Source organism: Bos grunniens, chromosome X (assembly GCF_055505025.1).
Source record: "Bos grunniens cultivar Pamir isolate PY7600 chromosome X, Bosgru_T2T1.0, whole genome shotgun sequence".
NCBI classification, from domain to species: Eukaryota; Metazoa; Chordata; class Mammalia; order Artiodactyla; family Bovidae; genus Bos; species Bos grunniens.
In genome coordinates, this window is record NC_141194.1 from 46244007 (window position 1) to 46266829 (window position 22823).

At 37.8% G+C, this 22823-nt stretch overlaps 1 protein-coding gene across 1 annotated transcript in view; it reads right to left on the reverse strand.

The window, feature by feature from the left end:
* Positions 1–22823, reverse strand: part of ASB12 (ankyrin repeat and SOCS box containing 12) — a 204223-nt gene that overhangs the window by 8185 nt on the left and 173215 nt on the right. The gene's annotated exons all lie outside the window — the stretch shown is intronic.

Below are 22823 nucleotides of genomic sequence, written 5' to 3' on the forward strand. Positions count from 1 at the left end.
AATATCCAGAGCCTTCCCACCCTTTTCACACCTAAGACATCAAACTAGATTCATGTGTCTAGCACTAGGAACTCTGTCAAAAGCTCAGATCTTTAAAGTATTGTTTTAGCCCTCTGGTTGCCATTAAATGAAGGAAATGGTAGAGAGATATCTTTAGAAATAGTCACATTATCTACCTTAGATGTCACCCAAAAAAGCAAGTGGAAGCGAGCACCTTCTTCCTCCTGGGAAGAAATGCCAGGCCAGCATTTGTTATACAAACTACATCACAAGCTATTGATCATGCCTGAGAAACATTTTATGGAGAAACTATTGAGAAACCACTATGTGTAGGAAGAACTTTTTTAAAAATGTAAAATATGGTATCCTTGAAAGAGTTCACAGTTTATTAGGAAAAACAGACATGAAAACAATTGGTTTTTCTCATAATGCTACAATGGTTATCTTGTGTCCATATCAATCTCTCAGATTAGTCCAGGGGGTAATTGCAGGGTTCTGTGTCCCTACATGCCACCAAAAACAATAATAACTTGAATTTTCCTGCAGAGATTGCAGTCTATATAGAACACTGATCCCAAGACCTCAGAGTACTTTTTTTTTTTAACTTCCAATTATCACAGAAGAGAAGGTTCCAGTCAGGAAAAAAAGAAAAGCCAGTGAGGGAACGAGAGATGTGTTGCAATTAAATACCAGCAGCTGTGTTTTATATGATTACTTTGGTATTAGAATCTGCATATTGAAAGGAAATGTCCACATTTCTGAGACGTTTAATGACTTCTGCTTAAATGCTTCCAAAAATAGGACAGTCTACATCCCAAAGTAGTACATCTCATTATTGGACAGTTCAGTTGGTCCTTCTTTCAGCCAAGCCTCTATCTGCATCTATAAAGCACTCCTGAGGTCAACTGTTGATCCAAACTTCACTTACTTTTAGAACCTCAGACAACACAGTCAATTTGTTTGTCCCAAAAAAGCCCTCTGGGGATCTGATCTCAGATATAATACCATTATCTTATCTCAGTGGAAACAGCTCCCTTCCATCTACTATTTATTTCAAGATCTATCCAATCCCTTCCCAAGTCTTGTCTGCCAATTCATGAAGTGGTAGTGCAGCCTGCTTACACATTAACAGCATCAGGGAGTTCACAGGAGGTTAGATAACTCCTTAGGAAAGTGTCAAGTGTGTCCCAGTGTGATCAATGACTGATCATTCGGTTCAGTTCAGTTCAGTCGCTCAGTTGTGTCCGACTCTTTGCAACCCCATGAATCACAGCACGCCAGGCCTCCCTCTCCATCAACAACTCCCGGAGTTTATTCAAACTCATGTCCATAGAGTCGGTGATGCCATCCAGCCATCTCATCCTCTGTCGTCCCCTTCTCCTCTTGCCCCCAATGCCTCCCAGCATCAGAGTCTTTTCCAATGAATCAACTCTTCGCATGAGGTGGCCAAAGTACTGGAGTTTCAGCTTTCGCATCATTCCTTCCAAAGAAATCCCAAGGCTGATCTCCTTGAGAATGGACTGGTTGGATCTCCATGCAGTCCAAGGGACTCTCAGGAGTCTTCTCCAACACTACAGTACAAAATCATCAATTCGTAGGCACTTTCTTCACAGTCCAACTCTCACATCCATACATGACCACTGGAAAAACCACAGCCTTGACTAGACGGACCTTTGTTGGCAAATTAATGTCTCTGCTTTTCAATATGCTATCTAGGTTGGTCATAACTTTTCTTCCAAGGAGTAAGCATCTTTTAATTACATGGCTGCAATCACCATCTGCAGTGATTTTGGAGCCCAGAAAAATAAAATCTGACACTGTTTCCCCATCTATTTCCCATGAAGTGATGGGACCGGATGCCATGATCTTCATTTTCTGAATGTTGAGTTTTAAGCCAACTTTTTCACTCTCCTCTTGCACCTCCATCAAGAGGCTTTTTAGTTCCTCTTCACTTTCTGCCATAAGGGTGGTGTCATCTGCATATCTGAGGTTATTGATATTTCTCCCGGCAATCTTGATTCCAGCTTGTGCTTCTTCCAGCCCAGCATTTCTCATGATGTACTCTGCATAGAATTAAATAAGCAGGGTGACAATATACGGCCTTGACATACTCCTTTTCCTATTTGATACCAGTCTGTTGTTCCATGTCCAGTTCTAACTGATGCTTTCTGACCTACATATAGGTTTCTCAAGAGGCAGGTCAGGTGCTCTGGTATTCCTATCTCTTTGAGAATTTTCCACAGTTTATTGTGATCCACAAAGTCAAAGGCTTTGGCATAGTCAATAAAGCAGAAAAAGATGTTTTTCTGGAACTCTCTTGCTTTTTCAAAGATCCAACGGATGTTGGTAATTTGATCTCTGGTTCCTCTGCCTTTTCTAAAACCAGCTTGAACATCTGGAAGTTCACAGTTCATGTATTGCTGAAGCCTGGCTTGGAGAATTTTGAGCATTACTTTACTAGCATGTGAGATGAGTGCAATTGTGTGGTAGTTTGAGCATTCTTTGGCACTGCCTTTCTTTGGGATTGGAATGAAAACTGACATTTTGCAGTCCTGTGGCCACTGCTGAGTGTTCCAAGTTTGCTGGCATATTGAGTGCAGCACTTTCACAGCATCATCTTTCAGGATTTGAAACAGCTCAACTGGAATTCCATCACCTCCACTAGCTTTGTTCAGAGTGATGCTTTCTAAGGCCCACTTGACTTCCCATTCCAGGATGTCTGGCTCTAGGTGTGTGATAACACCATTGTGATTATTTGGGTCGTGAAGATCTTTTTTGTACAGTTATTCTGTGTATTCCTGCCACCTCTTCATAATGTCTTCTGCTTCTGTTAGGTCCATACCATTTCTGTCTTTTATCGAGCCCATCTTTGCATGAAATATTCCCTTGATATCTCTAAGTTTCTTGAAGAGATCTCTAGTCTTTCCCATTCTGTTATTTTCTTCTATTTCTTTGCATTAATTGTTGAGGAAGGCTTTCTTATCTCTCCTTGCTATTCTTTGGAACTCTGCATTCAGATGCTTATATCTTTCCTTTTCGCTTCTCTTCTTTTCTCAGCTATTTGTAAGGCCTCCCTAGACAGCCATTTTGCTTTTTTGCATTTCTTTCCCATGGAGATGGCCTTGATCCCTGTCTCCTGTACAATTTTATGAACCTCCATCCATAGTTCATCAGGCACTCTATCTATCAGATCTAGTCCCTTAAATCTATTTCTCATTTCCACTCAGTAATCATAAGGAATTTGATTTAGGTCATACCTGAATGGTGTAGTGGTTTTCCCTACTTTCTTCAATTTAAGTCTGAATTTGGCAATAAGGAGTTCATGATCTGAGCCACAGTCACCTCCTGGTCTTGTTTTTGTTGACTGTATAGAGCTTCTCCATCTTTGGCTGGGAAGAATATAATCAATCTGATTTTAGTGTTGACCATCTGGTGATGTCCATGTGTAGAGTCTTCTCTTGTGTTTTTGGAAGAGGGTGTTTGCTATGACCAGTGCTTTTTCTTGGCAAAACTCTATTAGTCTTTGCCCTGCTTCATTCCGTATTCCAAGGCCAAATTTGCCTGTTACTCCAGGTGTTTCTTGACTTCCTACTTTTGCATTCCAGTCCCCTATAATGAAAAGAACATCTTTTTTGGGTGTTCTAAAAGGTCTTGTAGGTCTTCGTAGAACCGTTCAACTTCAGCTTCTTCAGCATTACTGGTTGGGACATAGACTTGGATTACTGTGATAATGAATGGTTTCCCTTGGAAACGAACAGAGATCATTTTGTCGTTTTTGAGATTGCATCCAAGTACTGCATTTCAAACTCTTTTATTGACCATGATGGTTACTCCATTTCTTCTGAGGGATTCATGCCCACAGTAGTAGATATAATGGTCATCTGAGTTAAATTCACCCATTCCAGTCCATTTTAGTTCGCTGATTCCTAGAATGTTGACGTTCACTCTTACCATCTCCTGTTTGACCACTTCCAATTTGCCTTGATTCATGGACCTGACATTCCAGGTTCCTATGCAATATTGCTCTTTACAGCATTGGACCTTGCTTCTATCACCAGTCACATACACAACTGGGTATTGGTTTTGCTTTGGCTCCATCCCTTCATTCTTTCTGGAGTTATTTCTCCACTGATCTCCAGTAGCATATTGGGCACCTACTGACCTGGGGAGTTCCTCTTTCAGTATCCTATCAGTTTGCCTTTTCATACTGTTCATGAGGTTCTCAAGGCAAGAATACTGAAGTGGTTTGCCATTCCCTTCTCCAGTGGACTGACCATTGGAAACATCAAAAAGCATATCTCCTTCAGCTTGGTTTGAGGCAGTGGCCTGTAGCTGTTTATTACCTGAGGTTTCATGCAAACCTGATTAGCAGCCAACAAACAAGCTATTTATTATTCAGTATTATTCTTGGGAAAAAAATAGTAGGATTTTTTTAATAGAAAATTTTGGAAATAATTGCATATTAACATACAGAGATTCCCTGTAGACTTTACTATTTCCTCCAATGGTAGAATTTTGTAAGACAATGCAGTGCCTTAAGTAGAATGTTGACATTGATTCACCTATCTCATTCTGATTTCCGAAGTTTACCTGTAGTCATGTGTGTCTCAGTGTTTGTTTACTTCTGTACAATTTTATCACATAGTAGGTTTTTGTGTATACCACCCCAATATACGAATATACAGACAGTATACAGAATAGTTCTAGAACAATAAGGATACCTCAGATTTCCTTTTTATAGCTATATCTATTTCTTTTCCACTCTCCCTCCTTGGTCCTTAACCTAGCAATCTCTAATCTCTTTTCCATTTCTATAATTTTGACATTTCAAAATTATATAAATGAAACTGTACCTTTTGAAAGTAGCGTTTTTTCCCACCCAGCATGCCCATGGGATTCATCCAAGTTGTTGCCTGCATCATTTGTTTTTGTGGTGTGTATGTACCATGATTTGTTTAACCACTGACCCAGTGAAAGACATCTAGATTGCATGTAGTTATTTGGCTAATAAGGAAAAACATTTTATGAACATCTGTGCACAGGTCTTTATCACTCCGGTTATAACATAGGATTTATGAGCAAAGTGATTACCCTAACCCTAACCCTAAAGTGATTACTCCCATTTTACTCTTCCATGTCAGGATTGTTTTAGCTATACTAGGACCTGTAGCTTTTAATTATCAATACCTTTTAGAATAAGCTTGCCTATGTCTACAAAAAATTGCTGAGACTTTGGTAAAAACTGTGTTAAGTCTATATAATAATTTCAGGAGAATTGACTGCTTTACTGTGTTGAACTCATGGTGTTTTTTTTTTTTTTTTACTTATTGGAATATATTTGACTTACACCATTGTGGTATCTTCAGGTGTATAGCAAAGTGAATCACTTACACTTTTACATATACCCACTCTTTTTTAGATTCTTTTCCCATATAGGCCATTACAGAATATTGAGAGTAGGTCCTTACTGTTATTTATTTTTATATATCAGATCAGATCAGATCAGGCACTCAGTCATGTCCGATTCTTTGGGACCCCATGAATCGCAGCACACCAGGCTTCCGTGTCCATCACCAACTCCCGGAGTTCACCCAGACTCACGTCCATTGAGTCAGTGATGCCATCCAGCCATCTCATCCTCTGTCGTCCCCTTCTCCTCTTGCCCCCAATCCCTCCCAGCATCACAGTCTTTTCCAATGAGTCAACTCTTCGCATGAGGTGGCCAAAGTACTGGAGTTTCAGCTTTAGCATCATTCCTTCCAAAGAAATCCCAGGGCTGATCTCCTTCAGAATGGACTGGTTGGACCTCCTTGCAGTCCAAGGGACTCTCAAGAGTCTTCTCCAGCACCACACTTCAAAAGCATCAATACTTCGGCGCTCAGCCTTCTTCACAGTCCAACTCTCACATCCATACATGACCACAGGAAAAACCATAGCCTTGACTAGACGAACCTTTGTTGGCAAAGTAATGTCTCTGCTTTTCAATATGCTACCTAGGTTGGTCACAACTTTCCTTCCAAGGAATAAGTGTCTTTTAATTTCATGGCTGCAGTCACCATCTGCAGTGATTTTGGAGCCCAGAAAAATAAAGTCAGCCACTGTTTCCACTGTTTCCCCATCTATTTCCCATGAAGTGATGGGACCGGTTGCCATGATCTTCGTTTTCTGAATGTTGAGCTTTAAGCCAACTTTTTCACTCTCCACTTTCACCTTCATCAAGAGGCTTTTGAGTTCCTCTTCACTTTCTGCCATAAGGGTGGTGTCATCTGCATATCTGAGGTTATTGATATTTCTCCTGGCAATCTTGATTCCAGCTTGTGTTTCTTCCAGTCCAGCATTTCTCATGATGTACTCTGCATATAACTTAAATAAACAGGGTGACAATATACAGCCTTGACGAACTCCTTTTCCTATTTGGAACCAGTCTGTTGTTCTATGTCCAGTTTTAACTGTTGCTTCCTGACCTGCATACAGATTTCTCAAGAGGCAGATCAGGTGGTCTGGTATTCCCATCTCTTGAAGAATTTTCCACAGTTTATTGTGATCCACACAGTCTAAGGCTTTGGCATAGTCAATACAGCAGAAATAGATGTTTTTCTGGAACTCTCTTGCTTTTTCCATGATCCAGCGGATGTGGGCAATTTGATCTCTGGTTCCTCTGCCTTTTCTAAAACCAGCTTGAACATCAGGAAGTTCACGGCTCACATTGCTGAAGCCTGGCTTGGAGAATTTTGAGCATTAATTTACTAGCGTGTGAGATGAGTGCAATTGTGTGGTAGTTTGAGCATTCTTTGGCATTGCCTTTCTTTGGGATTGGAATGAAAACTGACCTTTTCCAGTCCTGTGGCCACTGCTGAGTTTTCCAAATTTGCTGGCATATTGAGTGAAGCATTTTCACAGCATCATCTTTCAGGATTTGGAATAGCTCAACTGGAATTCCATCACCTCCGCTAGCTTTGTTCGTAGTGATGCTTTCTAAGGCCCACTTGACTTCACATTCCAGGATATCTGGCTCTAGGTCAGTGATCACACCATCGTGATTTTTATATATAGTAGTGTGTATATGTCAATCCCAGTCTTGCAATTTATCCCCATCCCTCCTTCCTCCCTGGTAACCATACACTAGTTTTCTACATCAGTAACTATTTCTGTTTTGTAGATAAGTTCCTTTGTATCCTTTCATTAGATTCCACATATAAGTGATATTGTATATTTGTCTTTTCTACACATGGTATATGTTTTTACATTTATTTAAGTCCTTAATTTCTTTCATCACATTTTGTAGTTTTTAGTGTATGTATCATGTACATATTTTATTAAGTGTATACCTAAGTATTTGAATTTCTTTGGATACATTGTAAATTACCTTGGGTTTTGATTTTGAACACCAATTACATTGGGTGTTCATGTAGATATATGATGTGTGTGTATGTGTGTGTGTTGATTTTTTATCCTGCCACACTGCTGAATTTACTAGTTCCAGTGTTTTTGTTTTTTGTGTATTCCTTTGGAATTTCTATGTATTCAGTCATGTCATCTGCAAATAGGGACAATTTTATTTCTTTCTTTCCAATCTGTATGCCTTATTTCCTCTTCTTGTCTTATTGTAGTGGTTAGAACTTCCAGAAATAAATTGAGTAAGAGTGGTGAGAGTGGACGTCTTTGCTTTTTCCCAGTCTTGTGGGGAAACATTTAGTCTTTCATCACTAGGTATGATGTTAACTATAGGTTTTTTAAATAGATGCCCTTCGTCTAGGTTCAGGAACTTCCCTTCTATTCATAGCTTTTTTTTTTTTTTGAAGTTGCTCAGTCATGTTATGTCTTATGTTCACAGCAAAATTGAGAGGATGATACACAGATTTCCCCAATATTCTATCCCTATGCACAAATAGTCTTCCCTATTATCAACATCCCCTACCAGAGTGGGCTATTTATAACAACTGATGACCTTACATTGACACATCATAATGACCCTAAGTTCATAGTTTGCATGAGGGTTCATCCTCTGTGTTGTATGTTCTATGGATTTGGTTAAATATTGATATCTAATGATATGTAACCATCATTATGGTATCATCCAGAGTATTCTCATTGCCTCAAAAATCCTCTGTGTTCCACCTATTCATCCTACCCCTACTCAAGCTCAGGCAACACTGATATTTTTATTGTCTCCATAGTTTTGCCTTTTTCTAGAATGTAGCATTTTCAGATTGGCTTCTTGCACTTAGTAATGTGCATTTAAGATTCTGTTGACCTAAAACAAGTAGACTATCAGATATCTCTCAAGCAAAAATGAGTTTATTCAATATCAGCAGAGAATTGCAATTTGGAGTCAGTAACCATGGTGAGTCATGTGGAAGTCCTCCTACAGCAAGGAAAGGAGAACACTTTTATAGAGAGGAAAAGAAAGTTGGGAGGGCTATAGTAAACAGAATTTATGACTTTTCTTTGTCAGAGTTCTTGCCAGGAAAGAAGGCCTTCTTTCTATTGGGCTCTGCTATCCTCACAGGGCATGAGAGCTCCTCCTTCTAGTCTCCCAACTCTATTTAATTTAGGGTTCTGTGGTTTTGTTTTTGATTTTACAGTTCCTGTATGTCTTTATATTACTTAATATCTCATTTCTTTTCAGTGCTGAAGAATTTTCCAATGTCTGGATGTTCCACAGTTTATTTTTAAGTTCACCTATTGAAGAATATTTTGGTGACTTTTAAGTTTGGGAGATTATAAATAAGGCCGCTAGAAACATCTGTATGCAGGTTTTGTGCAAAAGAAAGGTACTGAAAAGTGTTAGTCACTCATTTGTGTCCGACTCTTTGTGACCCAGACTGTAGCCCACCAGGCTCCTCTGTCCATGGAATTCTCCAGGCAAGAATACTGGAGTGGGGAGCCATTCCCTTCTCCAGGGAATCTTCCTGACCCAGGGATCAAACCCATGTCTCCTGCATTGTGGATGGATTCTTTACTCTGAGCAACGAGGTAACCCCATCTGAGGGAATATAAATTATCAATTCCTTTGGGTAAATTCCAGAGTTTGATTGATGGAATTGTATGGTAAAATTATATTTAGCTTTGTAAGAAGCTTCCAAAGTGTCTTCCAAAGTGGCTGTACCATTTTGCATTCCCACTAGCAATGAACAAGAGTTCCTATTATTCCAGATCCTTCTCAGCATTTGGTGGTGTCAATATTCAGGGTTTTGACCATTCTAATAGGTGTGCAGTAGTATCTTATTGTTTTATTTTGCATTTCCCTGATGACTAAGACATAGGCATCTTTTTATATGCATATTTGCCATTTGTATACCTTCTATGGTGAGGTGTCTGTTACGATGTTTGTCACATTTTTTAATTGGGTTGTTTGTTTTCTTATTGTTGACTTTAAGAATTACTTTTGAAAGTAGAGGGAAAAACAGTGAATTCTTCCAAGGAGGTAATTAAAAATAGCCTGGCAGTCTGGAGGCTGAGGGATCAGATAGAAGTGATAAATGATAGAAGTTTATAAAATCATAGAGACCGTGAATTAAATGACACAGAATTGTTAAAAGCAGATGCTCTGGGGCCGGATTGTCTGGGTTCAAATGTTGCCTCTGCTGCTTTCCAGCTGTGTGACTTGAGGCAGATTACTTAATCTGTCTGTATTTCTGTTTCTGCATCTTTCAAGTAAGGCTAATAAAAGTACCTACTTACAGAAAAAAAAAAAAAAAAAAAAGAAAGAAAAAAAAGAAAAAGAGTTATTTTTGTAATTTCTATATAAGTCTTTTATCATGGGTATCTTTTAATTTTTTTTATTGGAGTATAGTTGCTTTATGGTGTTGTATTACTTTCTGCTGTACAGATGTTTCTTTTGTAAAAAATTTCTCCAAGTCTTTGGCTTTTCATTCTTTTACCAGTGCCTTTTGCCTGTCAGACTTAAAAAATTAAGTTCAGCTTATCAGTAATTTTTTTCATGGAACCTGCCTTTGGTTTGTACCTAAAAAATCATTGCCATACCCAAGGTCATAGAGGTTTTCTTCTAGGTTATCTTCCAGGAATTTTATAGTTTTCCATTTTACACATAGGTCTGTGATTCATCTTTAATTTTTGTCAAAGTGTGAGGTCTTTGTCTAGATTCATTTTTTTAACATGTGGATATCCAGTTGTTTCAGCACCATTTGTTGAAAAGACTATCTTTGCTCCATAGTATTGCCTTTACTACTTTGTCAAAGATCAGTTGATTATATTTACATGGCTCTACTTCTAAGCTTTCCATTGATCTGTCTATTATTTGCCAATAATTGGAGAAGGCAATGGCACCCCACTCCAGTACTTTTGCCTGGAGAATCCCATGGACAGAGGAGCCTGGTAGGCTGCAGTCCATGGGGCCGCTGGAGTCGGACACGACTGAGTGACTTCACTTTCACTTTCATACATTGGAGAAGGAAATGGCAAACCACTCCAGTGTTCTTGCCTGGAGAATCCCAGGGATGGGGAAGCCTGGTGGGCTGCCGTCTATGGGGTTGCACAGAGTCGGACACGACTGAAGTGAATTAGCAGTAACAGTTGCCAATAATACACTTTCTTGGTTACTACAGCTTTATAGTAAGTCTTGAAGTTGAGTAGTATCAGCCCTCCATTGTTCTTCTCTTTCAATATTGTGTCAGTTATTATGGATCTTTTGCCCCTCTATATGAACTTTATAATAACTTTATAATCAGTTTGTTGATATTCCAAAATAACTTCCTGATATTTTGATTGAGATTGCATTGAATCTATAGATCAAGTCGGAGAGAACTGAAAACTTGACATTTTGTCTTCTATCCATTAACATGCACTCTCTCTCCATTTATTTCCTTCTTTTTTGATTTCATACATCAGGGTTTTGTAGTTTTCCTCAAGTAGATCTTGTATTTATTTTGATAAACCTGTCTATGTATTTTTTGGTGCTAATGTAAATGGCATTGTGTTTTGAATTTCTAAATTCTTATTCTTTGCTGATATATAGGAAAATGGTTGGCTTTTGTATATTAACCTTGTGTCCTGAAAGCTTGCTATAATTCTTATTAGTTCCAGGAGTTGTTCCATCCATTATTTTGGACTTTCTATATGCAATAATGTCATCTAGTACATAGACAGTTTTATATCTCCCTTCTGAATTTTTATACCTTTTATTTTCTTTTCTTAGCTGGGACTTCCAGTATGATGTAGAAAAGTAGTAAGGAGATATCCTTGCCTATTGATTCCTTCATAGGAATGCTTTGCGGTTCTTACCATTAGGTATGATGTTTGCTGCAGGCTTTTCAGATATTGTTTATCAAATTGAGGAAGTTTCCCTGCACTCCTATTTCAACTTTTTTTTTTATCATAAATGAGTGTTTGATATCGCAAATGTTTTTTTTTTTCTGCATCTATTGATATGATGATGTGATTTTTATTTATCAGTGTGTTGCTATGATGAATTACATCAATTGATTTTCAAATGTTGAACCAAACTTGTGGTCATTCCACTTGTTAAATGTTGCATTATTCTTTTTAAACATTGTTTGATTTGATTTGCTAATATTTTGTTGAGGGGTTTTACAGCTATGTTCATGATAGATAATTGATTTGTAGTTTTCCTACGAAGTTTTTTTTTTGTCTAGGTTTGGTATTAGTATAATGCTGGCCTCATCATATGTGTGTGTGTGCGCACGTGCACAATTAGCCATGTCCAACTCTTTGCGACCCCATGTACTATAGCCTGCCAGGCTCCTCTGTACACAGAATTTTCTAGAAAAGAATACTGAAGTGGGTTGTCATATCCTACTCCAGGCGATCTTCCTGACCCAGGGATCAAATCCGTGTCTCCTGCATCTCCTGTAGGGCAGGCAGATTCTTTACCACTGGTGCCACCTATGGTAAACCCCTCATAGAGTGAGGTAAGTATTCCCTCTGCTTCAATTTTTGGAAGAAACTGCAGATAATTGGTATAATTTTTTCCCCCTTATTGTCTGATAGAATCCATCAGTGAGCCCATCTAAGACTAGTGATTTGCTTTGTAAGGTTATTAATTTTTTTAAAAATTATAATTGATATACAATGTTATATGAGTTTCAAGTATAGAATAGTGATTCACTATTTTTATAAATTATAAAATGATCACCATGATAGATCTAGTTACCATCTGTCACCAGAGGTATTAAAATATCATTAACTATATTCCTATACTGCACTTTACATTCTCATGACTTATTTATTTTATAGCTGGAAGTTTGCATCTTTTGATCCCCTTTATCTATTTGCCCATCCCCCAACACACCTCCCCTCTGGCAACCACCAATTTGTTCTTCATACCTATGAGTCTGTTTATGTTTTACTTTGTTTGTTCATTTGTTCTCTTTTATAGATTACAAAACGTGTAAGTGAAATCATATAATATTCATCTTTCTCTGACATTTCTCTCCATCCACATTGTTGCAAATGGCAAGATTTCATTCTTTTTTATGGATGAGTAATATTCCATTATTTATATATACTACCTCTTCTTTATCTATTTGTCTATCGATGGACACTTAGGTGGCTTCCATATCTTGGCTATTGTAAATAGTATTGCAATGAATATAGGGGTTCAGTTCAGTCACTCAGTCGTGTCCGACTCTTTGCGACCCCATGAACTGCAGCACGCCAGGCCTCCCTGTCCATCACCAACTCAAGGAGTTCACCCAAACTCATGTCCATCGAGTCGGTGATGCCATCCAGCCATCTCATCCTCTGTTGTCCCCTTCTCTTCCTGCCCCCAATCCCTCCCAGCATCAGAGTCTTTTCCAATGAGTCAACTTTTCGCATGAGGTGGCCAAAGTATTGGAGTTTCAGCTTTAGCAACAGTCCTTCCAAAGTCTATCTCAATTAGTTTGTTTCTTCAAATAAGTACTCAGAAGTAGAATTGTGGATTAGATCGTAGTTCTATTTTTAGTTTCTTGAGGGTTATCCATACTGTTTTCCATACTTGGTGTGCCAATTTACATTCCCACCAACAGTGTATGAGTGTTCTCTTTTTTCTACATGCTCACCAACAATTGTTTCTTGTTTTTTTGATAATAGCCATTCTGACAGGTGTGAGGTGTGGTATTTTTTGTGGATTTGATTTGCATTCCCCTGATGATTAGTGATGTTGAGCATATTTTTATGTCCCTGTTGGCCATTTGTATGCTTTCCCTGGGGAAAAAAGAGTCTATTCATCACTACTGCAATTTTTAATAGGGTTGTTGGTATTTTGATATTGAGTTGTATACATTTTTTATACATTTTTGTTATCAACCCCTTATTGGTTATATTGTTTACAAATGTCTTCTCCCATTCAGTAGGTTGCCTTTTTGTTTTGTTGATAGTTTTTTTCACTGTAAAAGGCATTTTACCTTTCTCTCCTGGTGTGCATCTCTGCCTTGCTTCTATCTTAAGTAAACAAAGCATTACTCTATGTGCCCTCCCACTTGTTGTTGTGCTATGTCTCAAATAATAAACTTTGTACCTGCAAAAAAAATAGGCATTTTAGTTTTTAGTCTCATTTGTTTACTTTTTCTTTTGTTGCCCTTGCCTGAAAAGACATGTCAAAAAAATACTGCTAAAACCAATGTCAAAGAGCATACTGCCTGTTTTATTGTAGGAGGTTTATGGTTTCAGGTTTTACATTTAAGTCTTTAATCCATTTTTAGTTTATTTCTGTATATGGTGTAATGAAGTGGTCCTGTTTCATTCTGTTGCATGTAGCAGTCTAGTTTTTTCATTACCATTTATTGAAGAGACTGTCTTTTAACCATTGTCTCCTTTCTTGTAGATTAATTGAACATATGCTTTATTTAATTATGGTTTATTTCTAGGCTCTCTATTCTGTTTCATTATTTCTTGATTCAATTCATTAATAGGTATAGGCCCATTCAGATCGTCTATTTCTTCTTGTGTGAATTTTTTTTTTTTTTTGGTTTTCTTTTTTTTTTACACTTGTATGATGTTTTTATTTATTTTTTAAATATAAATTTATTTAATTGGAGTTTAATTACTTGTGTGAATTTTTGTTGCTTTTGTCTTTCAAGCAATTGGTCTATTTCATCTAGGTTATCAAATCTGTGGACATATAGTTGTTCATAATATTCTCTTATTACCCTTTTATTGTCCAAATAATAATTTATATCTTCTCTCTTCTTCACATAGTTAACTTGGCTAGAGGCTTAGCAATTTTAGTAATCTTTGCAAAGAACAAGCTTTGGGTTTTGTTATTTTCTTTATTGAGTTTCTGTTTTATTTTATCTTTATAATTTTCCTCAATGTCTGCTCTATTTTTTTTTTCTCCTCCTTTCGGTTTAATTTGCTCTTTTTTCCCCTAGCTTTCTAATGTGGAATCTTATTTACTTTAGCTCTTTCTTCTTTTCTAATTTAACACTATAATTTATCTCAATGCATTACTTTCACTGCATTCCCTGGATTTTGATAACTTGTATTTTTAATTTTCACTTACAAACATTTAAAATTTCTTTTCAGGCTTCTTCTCTGCCCCATGTGTTATTTAGAAATGTGTTGTTTAATCTCCTTATATACTAGACTTTGCTGGCTACATTTTGATGATCAATTTGTAGTATAATTCTATTGTGGTCCTAGAGTATACTTTTTTAATTTCTATTTTTTAATTTTTCAGTTTTTTTGTGATGTAATTGACATATAACATTATGTAAATTAAGGTATACAATGTGATGATTTGATACACATATATAATGTAGAGTATCTATGAAAATAAGGTTAGTTAAAACACCTTTCAGCTCCCATACTCATCATTTTGTTATGGTGAGAAAAATAAAACTCTATTCTCATAGAAACTTTCAAGTATAGACTATAGTATTGTTAACTGTATTTACCATTCTGTACCTTAGATCCCCTGAACTTATTAATTTTGTAATTGAAAGTTTGTACACTTTGACCAATATCTCCCAATTTCCCCTATCCCTTAGGCAACCACCATTCTACTGTTTCTATGAGTTGAATGTTTTTAGATTCTACATGTATGTGAGATCATTCAATATATCTGTCTGACATTTCACTTAGGATAATGCCCTCAAGGTCCAACTGTGTTGTCACAGTTGGCAGGATTTCTTTCTTTTTAATGGCTGCATACTATTATGTATCTATATCTAAAATTTCTCTTTATCTATTTATCTGTTGGCTGAGATGGAAAGAGTCTGCCTGCAGTGTGAGAGACCTGGGTTCGATCCCTGGCTTGGGAAGATCCCCTGGAGGAGGGCATGGCAACCCACTCCAGTATTCTTGCCTGGAGAATCCCCATGGACAGAGGAGCATGGTGGGTTATAGTCCCTGGGGTCTCAAAAGAGTCAGACAGGACTGTGCGACTAAGCACAGCATAGAACACTGAGGTTGTCTCCATGTCTTGGCTATTGTGAATAATGCTGCTGTGAACATGAGAGTACAGATGCCTCTTTGAGACAATGATTTAGTATCCTTTGGATATACACTTAAAAGTGAAATTATTGGATCATATGGTAGTTTTGCTTTTAATCTTTTGAGTAACTATATATATATATTTTAAATCAAGGACCTTTTATGGTTAGAAACCATACTGTTTTTATTAGTGGCTCTACTAATTTATATTCCCACCAGCTGTGCACCAGGGTTCCCTTTCTCCACATCCTTGCCAGCATGTATTACCTCTTGTCTTTTTGGTAATAGCCCTTTTGACAGGTGTGAAATGGTATCTCATTGTGGTTTTGATTTGCATTTCCCTGATGATTAGTGACACTGAACACCTCTCATGTACTTATTGCCATTTGTATATCTTCTTTAGAGTCATGTATAAGTTCTTTGCCCATTTTTAATCAGGTTCATTTTGTTGTTTTTGTGTTTAAGTACTAATCCCTTATCAGATACATGGTTCACAAATATTTTCTCTCATTTCATGTTTTGCCTTTTCATTCTCAGTAATAGTTTTTTACAGACAAAGTTTTTGATTTTGGAAATCCATTTATACATTTTTTCCTTTTGTTGTCTCTACTTCTAATGACATATACAAGAAATAATTGCTATATCAAATATCATGAAACTTTCCCCTATAACTTCCAATTCGATTCTTTGGTATGTGGATATAATTTTACCAACAACATTTGTTGAAAAGACATCCTTTCATCCTTTCTCTGTTGAATGATCTTAGTGCTTCTATTGATAATCATTTGATCATATGTACGAGAGTTTCTGCTTTGGCCCAGCTGAGAACCAAGAACTTCCAGATGTACAAGCTGGGTTTAGAAAGGGCAGAGGAACCAGAGATCAAATTGTCAACCTTATTGGATCATAGAGTAAGCAAGGGAATGCCAGAAAACAAAACAAAACAAAACAAAAACAAAAAAACACACAACATCTGATTCTCCTTCATTGATCACACTGAAGTGTTTGACTGTGTGGATCACAGCAAACTGTGGAAAATTCTAAAAGAGATAGGAGTATCAGACTACCTTACCTGTCTTCTGAGAAACCTGCATTCAGGTCAAGAAACTGTTAGAACCAGACCTGGAACAACTGCCTGGTTCAAAATTGGGAAAGGAGTATGTCAAGGCCATATATTGTCACCTTGTTTATTTAACTTATATGCAGAGTACATCATGTGAAATGCTGGGCTGGATGAATCATGAGCTGGAATCAAGATGGCTGGGAGAAATAACAAAAACCTCAGATATGCAGATTATATCATTCTAATGGCAGAAAAGCGAAGAGGAACTAAAGAGCCTCTTGATGTGGGTGAAAGAGCAGAGTGAAAAAGCTGGCTTAAAACTCAACATTAAAAAAAAGAAGAAACACATATGTACACCTGTGGCTGATTCATGTTGATGTATGGCACAATATTGTAAAGTAATTATCCTCCAATTAAAATAATTAATTAAAAATAAGATCATGGCATCCAGTCCTATCACTTTGTGGCAAATAGATGGGAAAAAAATAAAAACAGTGGCAGATATTATTTTCTTGGGATCCAAATCACTGCAGATGGTGACTGCAGTCACGAAATTAAAAGATACTTGTTCTTTGGAAGAAAATCTATGGCAAATCTAGACAGTGTATTAAAAAGCAGAGATAACACTTTGCTGAAAAAGGTCCATATAATCAAAGTTATGGTTTTTCCAGTAGTCATGTACGGATGTGAGAGTTGGATCATGAAAAAGGCTAAGCACCAAATAATTGATGCTTTTGAACTGTGGTGCTGGAGAAGACTCTTGAGAGTCTGTTGGACAGCAAGGAGATCAAACTAATCAATCCTAAAGGAAATCAACCCTGAATATTCATTGGAAAGACTAATGCTGCAGCTGAAGCTCCAATGTGTTAGCCACATTATGTAGAGGTGACTCATTGGAAAAGACCCTGATGCTGGGAAAGATTGAGGGCAAAAGGAGAAGAGGGTGGCAGAGGATGAGATGGTTAGATAGCATCACCAAGTCAATGGACATGAATCTGAGCAAACTACAAGAGATAGTGAAGGACAGGGAAACCTGGCATGCTGTAGTCCATGGGGTCACAAAGAGTCAATCATGACTTAGCAACTGAACAACAACATGAGAACAACAACATTCTATTCCATTAGTGTATTTCCCTATACAAGTACCACATTGTTTTGATTATTGTAGCTTTCTATGAAGTGTGAGGTTTTGAGCTTTGTTTTTCTTTTTCAAGATATTTTTGTCTCTCTGGGAATACTTAAAATTCCATATGAATTTTTGGATGGAGTTTTCTTTCTGCCAAAAAAATGCCTCTACAATTGTGATAGGGATTGCATTGAACTTGTGGATTACTTTGGGAAGTATTGACACTTAACAAAATTAGTTCTTCCAGTCCATGTATATGAATATCTTTCCATTTGTGTCTTATTTCTTTCAGCATCTTTTTGTGGTTTCAGTGTACATTTCTTTGACCTCCTTCATTAAATTTACTCCTAGGTATTTTATTATTATATATGGCTTTGTAAATGGAATTGATTTCTTAATTTCCTTTTCAAATTGTTAATTATTAGCACATAGAAGTGCAAATGATTTTTTGCATGTTGATTTTGTATTCTGCAATCTTGTTAGACTCACTTATCCGTCCTAACACAATATTATCTATTTTATTTAAGTATTTACATCTTCAAACATATTTTGCCTCTTCCTTTCCAGTTTGTATCATATATATATATATATATATATATATATATATATACATTTTTTTTTTCCTTGCCAACTTCTCTGGTTAAAACTTCCAGTACAATGCTGAGTAGGAAATGGTGTAAGCAGTCACTACTCTCTTGTTGCTCACTTTGGAGAAAAAGATTTTACCATTGAGTATGATGTTAGCTCTGGATTTTTTGTATGTGGCCTTTTTTGTGTTGAGATAGTTTCCTTCTATTCCGAGTTTAGTGAGATGTTTTTTAAAATCATGAAATACTGTTGATTTAAAAAAAAAGTTTTTTTCCTTCATGAATTGAAAAGATCATATGATTTTCTCCTTCATTCTACTAATGTAACAGGGAAGAGCAAATCTGACTACTTATTAGAACTGTTCCTTTTACTTTGTGTGAGAGTTGCTCAGTCATGTCTTCCTCTTTGCAACCCCATGGACTATACAGTCCATATAATTCTCCACTCCAGAATACTGGAGTGGGTAGCCTTTCCTTTCTCCAGGGGATCTCCAATCCCTAACCCAGGGATTGAACCCAAGTCTACCTGCATTGCAGGTGGATTCTTTACCAGCTTAGCCACAAGGGAAGCCCTGGAGTGGGTAGCCTATTCCTTCTTCAACGGATCTTCCTGACCAAGGAATTGAACTGGGGTCTCCTGCATTGTAGGCAGATTCTTTACCAACTGAGCCATCAGGGAAGCCCTGATACTTTACTTTTACTTTTAACCCTGATACTTTCCTTTTACTTTAACCTTACTTTAATTTTTAAAAATTTATTTATTTTAATTGGAGGCTAATTACCTTACAATATTGTAGTGGTTTTTGCCATACATTTAATCTTTGTACTCTGTTGCCTGTGCTTAGTCATGCTGGCTCTGCACCTTTTCTAAAAGAATGTTGCCTATAGCTTGAAAAACACAAAATAGCCTGATCATGACCTGACTTGAAGAGAGAATAGTTTGTCTTGTTGGAGGTTTACAGGAACATTGTGACCTGACCTTGGGCTGACCTACCTGGACAGCTGCAAGAACAAAGGAGCCTACACCAAGGAGTTTGCAACAACTAACTACACCGTTCCCTCACCTTGCCTCTAAAAGTGCTTTGCTGAAAGCCTTATAGAGTTCAGGCTTTTTACGGCATGAGCTATCAGTTTCCTTGCATGGCCCTTCAATAAAACTTTCTCTGCTCCAAACTCTGACCTTTGGGTATTGTTTGGCCTCACTCAGCATTGGGAACACAGACTTATATTCTGTGACATAAATGTGATATATTACCTTGATTGATTTTAGTATGTTGAACTATTCTTATTTCTGGTAGCTTTGGGTTATATCTTTCTAATGAATTGACCCTTTTAGTATTATATACTGTCCTTCTTTGCTTTTTGTAACAGTTTTTATGTTAAAGTCTATTTTGTCTGATAGTAGTATAGTCACCCCTCCTCTCTTTTGGTTACTATTTTGATGGATACCTTTTCCAACATTTTTCAATCTATGCATGCCCTTCGATCTAAGTTGGGTCCCTTGCTGATAGCATACAATTAGATTCTGTTTTTTTTAAATCCATTTTGTCAATATATGTCTTTCTATTTGGGAGTTTAATTCACTTACATTTAAAGTAATTGCTATTGGTGAAAAGCTTGCTATTTCAATTTTATTGTTTTCTACGTCTTATGCCTTTCTCCATTATTGCCTTCCTTTGTGTTCAGTTGACTTTTTTTGTAGTGACACATTTTGATTCCTTTCTCATTGCCTTTTGTATATCTTCTATATTTTCTTTGTGGTTACCATGGCGATAACAAAAACATCTTAAAGTTATAACAATCGATTTTAAATTGTTACCACCTTAACTTCAACTGCATATGGAAACTACCCTTTACATCTCTGCCTCCCTTACTTTATGTTAGTGTTGTCACAAGCTACATCTTTATACAATGTAACCACTGACATAGATTTCCAATTATTTTTTAGGCATTTCTCTTTTAAATAGTGTAGAAAATGTAAAGCTGAGTTTTAAACCTAATCACAGTAATACTGGTTTTTAGATTTGTCTACATATTTACCTTCAATGGAGAACTTTATTTTTTGTATGACTTTGAACTCCTTTCAAGAATTCTTTCACTTCAACTTGAAGGACCTCTATCTAGTATTTCTTGTAGGTCAGGTGTTGTGCTAACAAATAGCTGCTTGATGGCATCACCGACTCGATGGACATGAGTCTGAGTGAACTCTGGGAGTTGGTGATGGACGGGGAGGCCTGGCGTGCTGCAATTCATGGGGTCGCAAAGAGTTGGACACGACCGAGTGACTGAACTGAACTGAAATATAATAACTTCCTTAAGAATTAACATCCCAATTTCTCAAGGTCTTTGCTTTTATATTGTATTCCTCTACCAGTATTTTCTTGCCTCCATTATCTGTGGCTCTGTAGTCTTTCTGTGGCTTTCATGAACTGTGCTCACTGTTTCACATGGTTTTTCCTAACCTGGAATCTGAAATCCATTTTAAACAATACAGAGACCAGTCCTTCCTATAGCCCACAGGAAGGTTCAGATCAGATCAGATCAGTCACTCAGTCGTGTCCAACTCTTTGTGACCCCATGAATTGCAGCACGTCAGGCCTCCCTGTCCATCACTGCTGGAAGCCATCTCCTGGCATATTGCATATTGAGTGCAGCACTTTCACAGCATCATCTTTCAGGATCTGGAATAGCTCAACTGGAATTCTATCACTTCTGGGAGCCAGCGTGAGGAACTCCGCCCGTGGCAAAGGTCATGAGGAAGGAGGCTCGGCATACACAAAGGCGGGATCGAGCCTCAGGAGTCCCCCTGGAAATTCTCGAGCATCTACCCCAAAACCAGAGTCTGCCTACTTTACTGCTTTGTGCTCTCACCTACACCTCTGACTTTACAGGGGGCTGTCCCCCACTGCCTCTCTCTAAAAAAGAGTTAACTTACAGCTCCAGTTAATAAAGTTCCTGGGTCTGATAGTGTTTCAACCTACAAACTCCTTTGCAAGTCCTCTAGCCTGCCTGAATAGGTTTTTTTTCGGCCACATGTGATTGCTCAGAGCCTCCCAACTGTGAGAGGCATGAGATGTTCTAAACTGTCTAAATACAGATTCCTTTGATCAGTTAAAAGATTGATTAGAAATTGTATTGGTGAGGGGTTTTTCACTTGTTGGGCCAATGTTTGCTGCTAAGTCTCCATATCCCTTACCTGCGGTGTCCCTGGCAGTGTTTGTAACCTTGGACCCTTGAGTTAATTCTTTTACTTGTTATAGCCCACCACACCTTTGCCCTATAGGAATGCAACTTTATCTAATGCTTTTGGAGGGTGGCTTGCATATGATTAAGTCTGCAGGAAGAAAGCCTGGCATACTGCATGACTCTACCCCTTCCCCCATTATCCTCTATGCATAACTTAAGGTATAAAAACTACTTTGGAAAATAAAGTGCGGGCCTTGTTCACCGAAGCTTGGTCTCCCCATGTCGTTCTTTCTCTCACTTTCTGGCTGAATTATTCAGCCTCTTTTCTCCACTGAATTTCCTCACTGAGCTATCCTTATTCTATTACTCTTTATATCTTTAATTAACATTTAATTAAGCAATTGTTTCCTGATCTTCACCGACGCCATCCCCGCTTCGAATTCCCTGGATCCACCGGGGCTGGACCCCGGCAAGAACTGTGCTGTTTCACATGGTTTTTCCTAACCTGGAATCTGAGATCCATTTTAAACAATACAGAGACCAGTCCTTCCTATAGCCCCCAGGAAGGTTCAGACCAGATCAGATCAGATCATTCGCTCAGTCGTGTCCGTCTCTTTTCGACCCCATGAATCGCAGCACGCCAGGCCTCCTTGTCCATCACCAACTCCTGGAGTTCACTGAGACTCACGTCCATCGAGTCAGTGATGCCATCCAGCCATCTCCAGCCATCTCATCCTCTGTCGTCCCCTTCTCCTCCTGCCCCCAATCCCTCCCAGCATCAGAGTCTTTTCCAATGAGTCAACTCTTCGCATGAGGTGGCCAAAGTACTGGAGTTTCAGCTTTAGCATCATTCCTTCCAAAGAAATCCCAGGGCTGATCTCCTTCAGAATGGACTGGTTGGATCTCCTTGCAGTCCAAGGGACTCTCAAGAGTCTTCTCCAATACCACAGTTCAAAAGCATCAATTCTTCGGCGCTCAGCCTTCTTCACAGTCCAACTCTCACATCCATACATGACCACGGGAAAAACCATAGCCTTCATTGCAAATTAATTCCACTCTGTTTTCTCTGGTTTGAAGAACTAACTGGGGACTGGGCCACCACTTCTCTACATCCACACCATGCTAGGGAGGGAGTAGATCAAGGATGAGTAAAAACATCACAAATTTTTCTAGCTTTTTGAATGGGGCTTTTTTTTTTTTTTTTGATTGGGCATTTGCTTGGATGTTACAGATATCTGTCTGATTTCAAGAAACCTTGTAAAGTCATTTTATTTACTCTCTGATTGTTTTAAAAAATGCTCCTATGGGGGAATGAGGATTTGGATCTTCCTATTCTACCATCTTGCTTTAAGCTTTTATCTTCACATTGGAAGAAAAATTTCACTGGTACAGAATTTTAGATTGGTTGTTTTCTACTTTTAATGATTTAAATATTTTATTCTATTCTGTCTGTGCTTGCAAGATT